We start from the raw sequence: 12,260 nt of genomic DNA, 5'->3' as shown, positions 1-12,260 counted from the left end.
TCACCTGCTGTGCAGTAAAATGAGTGATAAAGTTTTTTATTATGTCTGTGGTGGGGGAAAAAAAACAAAACACTCAAACATTCCCTGCGCAGTTCAATCAGGACACTGCAGTGTAAAAATATTCCAGGACCAATCGATTCTCACGTTTCTTTTGGTTTTTTGTTGCTAACTAGCGCCTGAATGAACAGACAAACCACATCACTATGTCAGTTTTAATGTGACATCTGGGGAAGCGGCTCTGTTTAGTAACCTCAAAATCTGTTTACCTAATTTCTAGAAAAGTGGGTAAGCTTTTTAATAGGTGGCTAAACTTGGATCTAAACTTTCTCCGAACCTTTATTTATCAGACGGAAGTACAAAAGACCAGCTGCGGTGTCTTTAAAAAAAATCTAGAACTTCATGCAGCGCATAGTTTAAAACAAACAAACTCATCCATAGGGCTTCTTTATTATCAGCAGGCGTGAGCACCTCTGTAAAAGCAGAAGTTGTGTGATGATATAATGTCAAGGAGGATAGAAATCAGCACGAACTGTAAAGAGGCAAATAATCTGGGAAGGGTTGAAAGGCAATTTCCAAACGAGTTGGAGTGGACGTCTCAGCAAGTTCACCCCCAAGGACTGTGCAATGATCAGGGAAACTGCAAAAACACCCAAGAGCTACATCTCAGACACTACGGGCCTTATTATCTTGGCATGTTAAACGTCCAAGCTCATGACAGAGTTAGAAAAAGACCGAGCACGTATGACTAGTACGGAAGGCTTGCCAGGGAAAAAGTCTCTTCTCTCGAAAAAGAACACGACAGCATGGCTTATGTTTGCAAAGTTTCATCGGTTTCATATTCAGTAAAGATGGGGTTCATGCAAACTGAATGCGAGTCTGGGGTTGAACTGAGAAGCCTTAGAAGTGTCAACACAACTGTTCTCGGCACTGACACTCGTCATGCTTCCACAGTGAAACTGACAGGAAATGAAAAGGAGGGAGTAAACAGTTTCATCTAGTGTTTTCTCTCAGTTGCCCATAAGTTATTTTAACGGCCGCACTTGACTTTTTACACCCGTGAAATGTAAGTTCCTGGGTGGGTCATATAAACCGATGATGTATAGGCAGCATGTGTTTACTGGGTGCCAGAGTGTTTATTTGATTGATATGTTTAATGTCCAGCATGTGCGTATTCACTTTGCAAACGGGGAAAACATGCCTGCTCTCCGTCCTTTTTCTTTTTAATCTAATCCAAATGCATTCCTAGACCGTCACTTTTAATGTCATCAGTCTGGAGTGACACCTGGCCAAAGTATATTACCACTTTCTGTCCTTATTTGATCTATTTTTGGAGATGTATTGGGGAAAAATTGCTGGAAAGAGGGTGATAGGCAAACACTAAAGATCCGGACAGACTGCTGTAAAAGTAATGCTTCAATTGGAAATGTAAAGAACACAAGTGCCTCTGCATTATTTGCCAAAGCTTCAGTGCAATTAAAAAAAAAAAAAATCCCATTGATAAATTACAGTCCAAACTAAGACTCATTATGTGCCAAAAGTATCCTAACGAGCAAAAACATGCCTCAAGCATGCTCTCTGTTGGCTGATCATTTCCCCTGATAACTAAGCCTGGAATATATACATTTAGAATGGTTATTGATAGAGATGTGCCTAATATCGGTCCACATTCCAGATGCAATATGCTTGTGTATAAAAATTCAGATGAATCATTGTGTGTGGGACAGTTCAGTCCTTGAGGCTTTTCTTATTTTTTTTTCCTGTATATGTTTAATTTTTTTCCTTCCAAGCATCTAAATTGACTTAAATTACGTAAGTTGATACATAAAATTAATAAAAGCCAATTTCAAATCTCTTTTCAAAAGACAGAGAGAGAGGGGGGGTGGGGGGGACATACCAGACAACCAACATATTTAGCTTACAGCTGTAACTTTGTTCATAAAAGTCCTCTACAAATGTATGAAGAGCTTTGTAAGCTGATGACGTTTTACATACTTTATTCATTCCGAAGGGACATTATAATGTCGCAGTTATCACTAATTTTTTTAAATATTTGGAGCCTTAAAGTGGCACTTCCTCATCGCTGGGTGAAATGGATCAGGGTGGGCCTTGTAGTCATCTAATTTGTAAAGATAATTTTAGAATGATTTCCCTGGCCCTTTGTGTAAAACTCAGTTTCCTGAATGGCATCACCGCACCTCTATTTCCTGCATCTGTGATAAAAATGAAAGACAAAGTAAAAAAAAAAAAGTAGGAAATTTACACGGAGTAGGGTTTATGCTATCAGTAATCTGAACAGTATTGAGAAATAAACGTTACGCGGTGTAATGTGTTCATGATGATATAATCCACGAGACCATCTGCTCTGATCTGGAACCAAAGTGATTGCAGCTCGTCTAAAGTCTCGGTTTGTGAGGAGATGTTTGGCAAAGAAGACAAATGCTCTCATTTGAGATGTGTTGCCAAAATACTTCACGCCCACACAGCCAGAGTGACACACCTAAGAACACACTGATGTTATTACAACCACTGGACGTGTGTTGGTGGAACGGCTCCAGAGAAACCCAGCTGCTGGGTTTATCTCTCTCTGACACAACACGGAATTGGATCAGATTTGTGTTGAGTGTTGTGTTTGACAGGAAGATGTTCAAATAGTTTTGGCCTCCGAATCCTACTCACCCTTTCTGCTGCTTCCTACTATTCTTCTTTGGACACCATTTGAGTTTTAAACTATAAATCCAGACTGAAATTTTAACCACGGTGATGATTTAGAAAGAAATGTCATAGTTTGAACTTAGATCATGATATTCCATGAGTATCTTTTTTGGCATCTTATCACCTATTTTGGTATCAGAACCTAACAGCCACATTTATAGAACATGTAAATATTAGGGCTGTGAATCTTAAGATGTCGTAATTTAATTGGCACTTGATTCTGGATAAAGTTAGAAAGTAGTAATTAGAATATTAACTAAATCTATACCTTTTTAGCTAATGATGCTATTTGGGCGCACATCTTTTGAGATGAAACTGTTAATGGAGTTTGTTTTTGATAAGATTTGACTTTATTGGGGGCATGCTGTTTGATTTCCCTCTAAAATTCTTGCTGCAATGTTTCCCCACAGATTCATGTAATTTTTTTTTTCAGTCCAATTACATTAGAAGCACCATTCTTATTCATGTCCTTATCAGCTATTGTGCTGCTACTTGTTTTTTATTGTGCTAGTAGAGTTAATGCACCAAGCTCTGTGCCTACAGCAACAAGGCATTGGTTTCCAACAGATTTGCTAAGGTCTGTGCAAAAGACTGCTTGGCTTTTTGCTAGGTGCAACATAAATATATATACAGTATATACATACATACATACAGTGGCTAAAAAGTCACAAAATCCATCCATCCATGCTACTATACCAGCAATCCTAGTAAAAGGAGGATGTGAGACCACTAGAGACTTTGAAACCCAAGGCTTAAAACACTGAAAAATAAAGAATTTTTAATCCAGTGTTTTGATGTTTGGAGACGGAGTCTGCTATTACAACCAGAGGTGATGATGTGCAACAAAGATGCTTCAGCAAGGCGGGGGGGCACCATCTGAGAATGGTTAGAAAGCCCCTACAACCTTTAGACAAGGGAGATTGAACTGAGATTGAAGAGCATGAACGCAATTGATATAAGTAGACTGGGTGTCCCTCTACCAAAGCGTCTTTTTACCAAGAGACAAAGATTCCCTTTTAAAAGTCTTCCTTGAGATGTGAATTCAGTACTAAATACTAAACATCCTGGAACACAGAGACCAATGGTCCCAATAGGTTGCTGTAAAATACAGCAGCAGGGATCGTAGAGATGCCCGGGTACAGGATGGGCAACACAAAGAGACACAAAGAGCCCCCCCCCCTGGAGAACATGGTTGGAGGCCAAGCTTAAGGCAACTTTGAGAGATGTTCTGTTCAGCATAGGCCTGGATGTTCTTAGTCTGATCCTAACAGAGAATGGCTCTGGATACCTGTTCCAAAGTGGGGGGAACCATAGTCTACCTCCACTACATGGATGACCGCAAGTTGTATACAAGAACTGAGCAAGACATTGACTCACCAGAATATGCATCATTCCAGATTTATGCAGCCAAATGGAACTAAAGGGAGGCAAGATGATCAAAAGTAAAGGGGTTGAATAACCAGAAGTACCTTCAAAGAGTAAAGCAGGTCCTGATGAGTCAGCTGAATGGGGAGAACAGTCAGAGCCATCAACGCGTACGTCCGCCAGTTTTCCGATATCCAGAAAACTCCTCGCAATGCATGGAGAGTTTCATTCTGAGTCCAGTACCCCAAGACTGTACACTAAGCAGAAGGAGCGAGGCCATGGAGTGAGTGAGCTTTAGAGGCACGATACAGAATAAAACAAAGTAGCAAGAATACATTTGAAAGATTGCCTTCAATTGATGAACTGCAAACTGAATACCTCCAACTGAAACCCAGTGAGAGAGAAAAGTAAGAAAAGAAACCATCATGGAAGGATAAGCCTCTGCATGGCATGTACAACTGAAAGATTGAATAAGTATCTAACATCGAGAAGTCTTATCAATGGCTACAAAAGGCTGGTCTGAAAGAGTCACTAATCACAGCACAACAAGAACAGGAGGTGAGCACAAGGGCAATAAAAGCCGGGGTTAAGCCCACCTGCAGGACCCCCGGTTCGGGCTGTGCAAAGAGGCCTCTGAGACAGTCCAGCACAGAGTAGCAGGCAGGTATGGTATTTATGGAACGACAAAACAAGGTGGATGAAATGGTGTAGTAACATCGATAGTGAGCTCAGGTTGGAGGTCCCAAAGTCAAATTATTCTATTGAAAACTGCAGAACGTTCATCGGTCATTGCTGTTACTAAACCTTGAAGTAGAGAAAATACTGTGCACACATTGTTCCACTGATGGGAGACGTAACTTGCAAAATGAATAAAATTTCATTCATCAACTTCATCTTTCTAAGTCTCCGCTAGACCACGAGGAAACATTTCCCGATAAAAGCCAAATTATGCCACGTACGGAGTCTTCAGTTGGCTTTTATCGAGAGATTTCATTATTTCCAAATCATTACTGGCAATAAGTGCTGGAATTTAACCCCCCCACCCTAACAGCTTACAGACATTGTAAATTTGTACATGCTCAGAAATGCTGACAGTCTCCAGTAACCACAAATTACTGGCTCTCCCTCGGCAATACAGTTCCTGCATGGAAACACGGAGCAGGTGCTCCTCAGTTCAGGATTAACCTTTTAGCCACACGAACTGATTAAAAGCACATTTGTTCTTCTGAAATCTTGAGAGAGAGCAGCTGTACGTAGGGGAGAGACTGGGGAAGCAGGCTCCCTGATGAAGAGAACATGTTTTGCAGTTTGTTTTAGAGCAGCATTTTGTCAAAGGAGACGTTACGTTTTTATCTTCATTTTGAGTGAATTCTGTCTTCCTGTCACGGACACCTCAGAAAAGAAGGGGAAAAAGCTGATATCTCCAAAGCTGCGAAACACAAACGCTGCTTACGTCTTGTCGCAAACGCGCATCCTTTTTATAATTATTTTTTCTTTGTTATTGCGTCCAACCACTAAAGCATCCAGCACAAGTAAATGAGACTGACAGTCGGAACCCGAAGGCAAAAATAACAAAAGGAAGCATTGTATAAAAAGTTATGAAGCAGAAGTTTACATAGATTCCCCAGTTTCAGAAAAAGACACATTCGTAGAGGAGCGGGATGTGTGAGAGAGGAAGCATGAAGCTTTTTTTTTTTTTTTAAACAATCTGTTTATTGAGTTTTACATAATAAACAATAGAGTTCCATACAATAATGATTACAGTGTATATATATATATTTTTTTTAGATTTGCAGATATAGATTCAATGTGTCACAAAACAGATATCCACCCCCCACCCCTATCCCTCTGGCACCTAGCCCCAGCAGATAGATATATTTAGATAGAAAGCAAAGGAAAACAAACAAATAAATAAATGTGTGAAAGAGTAAATATAATAAAATCAGTAAAACAAAATATATATACACCGGTATATATGCATGTGTAAACAGATGGATAGATGAATAAGATCAATATAAAATGACAAATATTTGAATTGGCAGATAATAATACAAAATATATAAATCAATTAAAAGAAAAATAATAATAAATAAATGATCATTTAAAAAAACAGAAAAAAAAGACAAAAAATAAATAAAAAATAAAAAACACACACTAGCTCAGCATTGCAGTACACAGTTAACAGTGATCTGACAACTTGTACTCTTGACATACGACAGCAAGGGCTTCCAGGACTTCTCAAATGAGACTGCCTTACCAATCAAAGTCAGTCTAATTTTTTCTAGTTTAAGAAAATAAAGCACTTCTTTAACTAGTATGTGTGGGTAGGTGGGACTGGGGATTTCCACTTAAGCAGTATCAGCCTCCTGGCCAGCAGAGTTGTGAATGCTATTAAGTCCTTTTTAGCGGGGGAGAGGGTTGGTGGGAAAGACCATACCTCAAACAGGGCAGTTAAGGCATTGGGAGTCACATCCCTTCCGGTTACCTTAGATAAAGTGCTAAAAATCTCAGACCAAAATCTAGTCAGAGAAGAACAGCCCCAAAACATATGTGAGTAATTTGCTGTGGCTTGTTGGCATCGTTCGCATAGGGGAGACACTGTATCAAACATAGCATGAAGCTTTTTGAAAATATAAAGGCAGATTTTTCACATTTTGTTATGAGGAGGAGACGGAAAGAAATGACTTCAGTCGAGGCAAAAGAAAACAAAATACCTTTTAAAATGAAAAACACCAAAATCCCCCCCCTCCTCACCCTTCACTGCTTCAGCCTTTCATTTAGGCTCACGAGTAAACCAGACATATGATCGTTTTTCTCAAACTCACCGCGAGATAACAAAGTTCTGGAGGTCTGGATCGCATTTGCCCTCATCATCTGCGGCATTCGATAATTTTGCCAACTGCTACAAACACTGTTTTTCATCGTGTTGTGCTCAGGGGGAAACTGCCCCTGTAATGGCGCAATGTCAGCAATCTGGCCTTCATGGGTCCATATGTTGCTGCGTCTTAATGCCTGCAACATGATGTCACTTGAGTATTTGCTATGATTCAGGCCTGCTGAGGACGGATTTCAAAACTCACACCCCACTTTTTCTGTTGAATTCAATCTTTTTGAGATTCCAGCAAACACCCAATTATTTTATAAAACGCAGATGTTGGGGTGTGGAATACTTATTAGTTTTTTCCAAGCACTTTTGTAGAAAGAATATCAGCGAACGAGCAAAGAAGGAATACCAGACTTGCAAATAGCTCTGGGCCAAAATGCTGATTGTGTTAACATTTAATGAAGTGCAAGGACTGGCAGGGAGTCAATAAGCCTCTTAGAAACAGAAAATTTGATCTCCTAAAGCTGGCAATGCTGATATGCTCTCAGAAGTTGTGCAGTCAACATGTTCATTTGTGTGTTTTGGGAAGAATGACTTTGAACTTTCAAAGCTCAGGAATAAACTTCCCGGGATAACTTGAACGTCTCTCAGCTCCAGCTGCATCCTTCGCAGGATCTTTGCAGAGGCTGGATGATGTTGAGGTCCCCATCTGTGTAAAGCAACAGTATACATATGTGTGTATATTATTCTCAGCACGCAGCAGTATTTAAAAAACATGAGCACAGTATGACTCTTGAATTGGAACTTGAAACGGAGCACAACTGGAAAGCGGTCTCAGTGCTGATTTACATGCAGTCTGCAGCTCTCTGTGGTGACTACGGAGGATCTTTTCTTCTTATCCAATGTGCAGCGTGCAATGGACAAAGTTTCAGACTTGTTAGGATGGGCATGTAGCGGCTGGATACGCAAGGTAGGAGGCTTGAGGCAGAGGTAGTGATGAACCAACCGGGTGTTTTATTCACCAACATTTACATCAGACAGACTTTGACATAGACACATACTGCGGACCAGGAGCACTGTGGTCCTAGCAGCATTTCTAGCAACAGGAAAACTCTCTCACTGGTACAACTGGCAGCCTTATATCCTACTCTGGCTCTACCAACCAAACCCCAAGGGGATTCCTGCTCCTCCCATTACACATCTCCATAACAGCAACACACAAAAACCTTAAAATACATTTACCCTCCATTATAAAATCAATTAATTATACTTCCTAGCATGTCTAAACAAAAGTACCAAATCTACCAAAGACTTCCCCTAACTGATCATTCTGGTGCACTCCCCCCTACACCAATCAGCACATGGTATGACCCGGAACCTTCAAATACTGTAGACTGAATGTAGGGATCCTGAGCACCCTGGAGAGGAGACATAGGTGAGTGATTTTACACACATATTTCAATTACCAGACAGCACAGTCACAGTTTATCACATCCTTTAGCTAAATGTATACTTATCACAGGGCCTTCAGGCTACTAACGAACTGGATGTTTCCCATTTACAGGCCTGGTCCCCCCTCATTCCCTGCTGAGGGCAACACAGGACATGCACACCCACATGTTGTCAATACACACATTCAATAAAACGTATGACAATTTGTTTGTGCCTCGTTATTTAACATATTACTCATGTGACCTCCAAGACCAAAGGTCAGTAATGAACATTACCTTCATTACAGACTCGTAGTCTGATAATTTTGAAAATTAACGACGTGAAACTGTTGTCCAATACCACCGCTGTGCCTTGTTCTTGCAAGAAAATTTCAGTGAAATTAAGATTGGAGTGCAGTCAGAAAGGACAACAAAACAGCTTTGTGCTACTGTCACACTGCGCTTCATCACAAGTTTTCATTTTAAGTTCAAACCACAAAGAGAGATGACTTCAGAGACAAAACGTCAGATTAAATTAAAATCAATTTCAGTTCAGTTTCTTTTATGTAGCACCAAATCACAATAAAGGTAATGCAATCGAGAGTACCTAAATAGCTAGACGTTGTTGTCCTGAAGCACTAAGGTCCAAAGAGAAAAACTTCTGTTTTGTCTGAATTTAGAAGCAGAAATTTGTTCAAGGTCTTTATGTCTTCAAGACATGCTTGTAGTCTAACCAAACAGTTGGTTTCATCTGGTTTCATAGATGCGTATAGTTGAGTGTCATCAGCATAGCAATGGAACTTTATGCCATGCTGTCTAATATCTAATGGAAGCATGAACAAAGTGAAAATCAGTCCAAGTGCAGAACCCTGCAGAACTGGTTTGAGAGGAAGCTGGAATCCATCTGATAGAAATGACCTAAACCAGGCTAAAAACGGTTCCTTTAATCCCACTAACTTGTTCAAGCCTCTGTAATGGAGTGTTCTGGTTGATCGTATCAAACACAAGTCCACTATCAGAGGCCACAAGGAGATCATTGGTAGCTTTCACCTGTTTCTGTGCCATGATGTGCTCTGAATCCTGACTGAATTGCTTCCAGCAGATTGTTCCTGTGTAAATGATCACAAAGTTGAGCTGCAACAAGTTTTTCATGAACTTCAGACAAAAGGGAGATTGGATTTAGGTCAATAATTTGGCTAACAGCCCTGTATCAAGACTTGTTGTCCAATATCATTTTATGATTATATTATGATTTTTATTTTATAATTTATGTATGAATGTGCAATAGCTTGAATAAAATTTTTCTATTACCTTACATAATTATGTTTCTTATTAGTATATTATTATGACCAAGTTTGGTCCTGAGTGCCGGGGGTGGGATGGACTCTTGTATCGTGAATTCTACTTTCATCTGGTGTTAGTTTTACAAATTGGGGCATGAAATGAATCTGGTCCTTAAATTAGGTGACTACACTCTCAGTTGAATAATGACACATTACATTTTGTCATGATGTATTGACCAAAACGAAGCCAAAATGCTAAAACATTGAGTCAAAAACTAAGTACACTCCATCTCTAGCAACAATAACTCAAAGTAATTGATCCTGAAGGAGATCAATCTCTCACATCAGTGTGGATTAATTTTGGCCCTAATAAGTTCGTTTAAAGTTGTGGACATTGGTTTGTGCTCAGTTTTCTTGAGTGGACTTCAGGGTTGTACTTCAGGTCGTGGCCAAGTTTTAGCTGTCAGACAGATGGCCTTACATTTGACTCTCGGATACTTTGGTATATAGAGTCCAGGTCCAGGTCCTGTGGATGCAGAACGAGCCCATATCATCAGCCTTCCACCACCGTGCTTGACAGCTGGTATGAGGTGCTTGTGCTGATATGCAGTGTTTAGTTTTCTCCAAACACGGTGCTGTTTATTATGACCAAACACCTCCACTTTGGTCTCATCTGTCCAAAGTACATTGATCCAGAACTTTTGTGGTTTGTTCAGAAGCAACATTACAAACCTTTTTCCTTTTCGAGGGTAAGGGTTAGGGTCTCTCTCTTTTTTTTTTTTTTTTTGTTAATAAAATTTTGTACTTGCACCTAAAGCTTTTGAATTGAAAGGGAGCGTAATATTTTCTTTTAAATAACGGTAGACTTCTCCAGTTATTAATGTTATTGGTTGCACTCCAACCCCACCCTGGACAGTTGGGCTTATGGAGAAAAAACAAAAACAAGACTTGTGCTAAAACATCAGAGCATGCAGGATATTTATTAGTTGTCTAACAGAAAGGGAAGTGTTATGACAGCAATGTGAGATGAGCAATCACACTCTGCAGGGTGCAGCACATGGAAAACATGAAAAGCTCTCAACATTTTATAACTACCCAGCAGGAGTCATGAGTTGTACTTACTGCGATAAATGTGATAAAATGATCTTTGGACAAAAAATGTAACCACACTGCTGCCAATCTTGCAACATGTGTTATGGATCTTTGGAGATTTGCTCTTCTCGTGCGCCTACTGCTACCAGAAGACTGTCGGGCGCTCTCACTGCCTCAAAGGGAGCAATGATTTGTAGATCGCGTTGTCAAAAGAAGTTTACAAGTCTATGCAACAACAACAATGGATTTTATTGAAAAGGCAAAAGTTTAATACATCCTTTTTGACTTGAAGGTTTCAGATGTTTGTTGCGACGTCTAAATTAGACCTCTAAATTAAACAAGATTTCACACAAAAAGTGCATAATGGAGAAAATTGCCACAAATTGCATCCAAATGTGTGCTGCAGAGGTTTTCAAATTTTTTTCTTTTTTTTTTCTTTTTCATGTTTTAATCTTGCAACCTCCTCTGTGGTCTTGTGACATATTTGCTGCTGAGATATATTATATTGTGCTGGTGTTGCTAAGCCATTTAAAGGATCGCATCCCTATAAACCCCACACAGCCAGTGCTGGTATTTGTGGCCCAGTAAAGTGGCAAGTGTTGGCACCACCTCGTGTCATCATGAATAGCTGTCTTGGTACAGATGGATTTATTTCATAAAGAATAAAACTTTCTTTGACATTTTAAGAAAGCAACTTTCTCCTTTTCCAATTGCTTTTGTTCGCTGTGTCGTGAACATTGATTTAAAAAAAAAAAAGAACTCCTGAAGTGTGACCTTTTGGACAATTTGAAATTTAAGGGAATGCTTCAAGTGGTGGCATTTATCTGTTACACTGCAAGTTGGATGTGATGAAAGTAAAAACTGAACCTAAATAGCTTCATGATGTTGAAAGGAGCCTGATGGCCTGATTGGGTTTGGTGTCAGACTTTGTCTGTCTCTTGGGACTCCCAAACTCTTGGATTTTTGCTCCATTTTATTTATTTTTTTGTTCCCCCATTCCATTTTAAAAACAAACCAAAAAAAATAAAAAAATTCCTTCAAATTCCTGCATTTGAAGATCAGGTCAGGTTAAACAGCATCTCTGTAAGGTGGTAGGGATTGTGACCAGTTTTTGCAGGCCTTCATAGCATAACTGCTAACAAGTGTGTTTTCATTTTCCCCTTAAATACTTTATTCATAGAAGCCACTAAAATATCAAATTATAACCACATTAGTTGTGGGTACTCTAAATTAAAAGTTCAGCTACTCATGCGACATCCCACCTTGTTTGTCCCAACCTGCTGGTTGGCCTATTTGCAGCTTTTGAACTGATCCTTGACATTATTCAACTGCATCTCCCGCCTCTGCCTCTTATACTTTGGAAAGACTCTGCAGCTAAATAATAATTTCCTCTGGGATATTGGCTGTGGCTCCAACAGGAACCTGCAGCGGGTGGAGAACTGGTGCATGTGCCACTAGGCTCATTGAGACTACAGAGCAGAATCCCAGTCTGCAGTCTGCAGTCTCAGTCTGACAGGGTGGTGGAATACCGTCAGGCGAGGCACCCTGGTGAAT

At 39.9% G+C, this 12,260-nt stretch overlaps 1 protein-coding gene across 1 annotated transcript in view; it reads right to left on the bottom strand.

Annotated features, from left to right (window-relative positions):
- rps4x (ribosomal protein S4 X-linked) overlaps positions 1 to 12,260 on the bottom strand; it is a 346,107-nt gene that overhangs the window by 291,178 nt on the left and 42,669 nt on the right. The gene's annotated exons all lie outside the window — the stretch shown is intronic.

This window comes from Odontesthes bonariensis, chromosome 19 (assembly GCF_027942865.1).
Source record: "Odontesthes bonariensis isolate fOdoBon6 chromosome 19, fOdoBon6.hap1, whole genome shotgun sequence".
Classification (NCBI taxonomy): domain Eukaryota; kingdom Metazoa; phylum Chordata; class Actinopteri; order Atheriniformes; family Atherinopsidae; genus Odontesthes; species Odontesthes bonariensis.
This window is presented reverse-complemented; position numbering and strand designations above follow the sequence as displayed.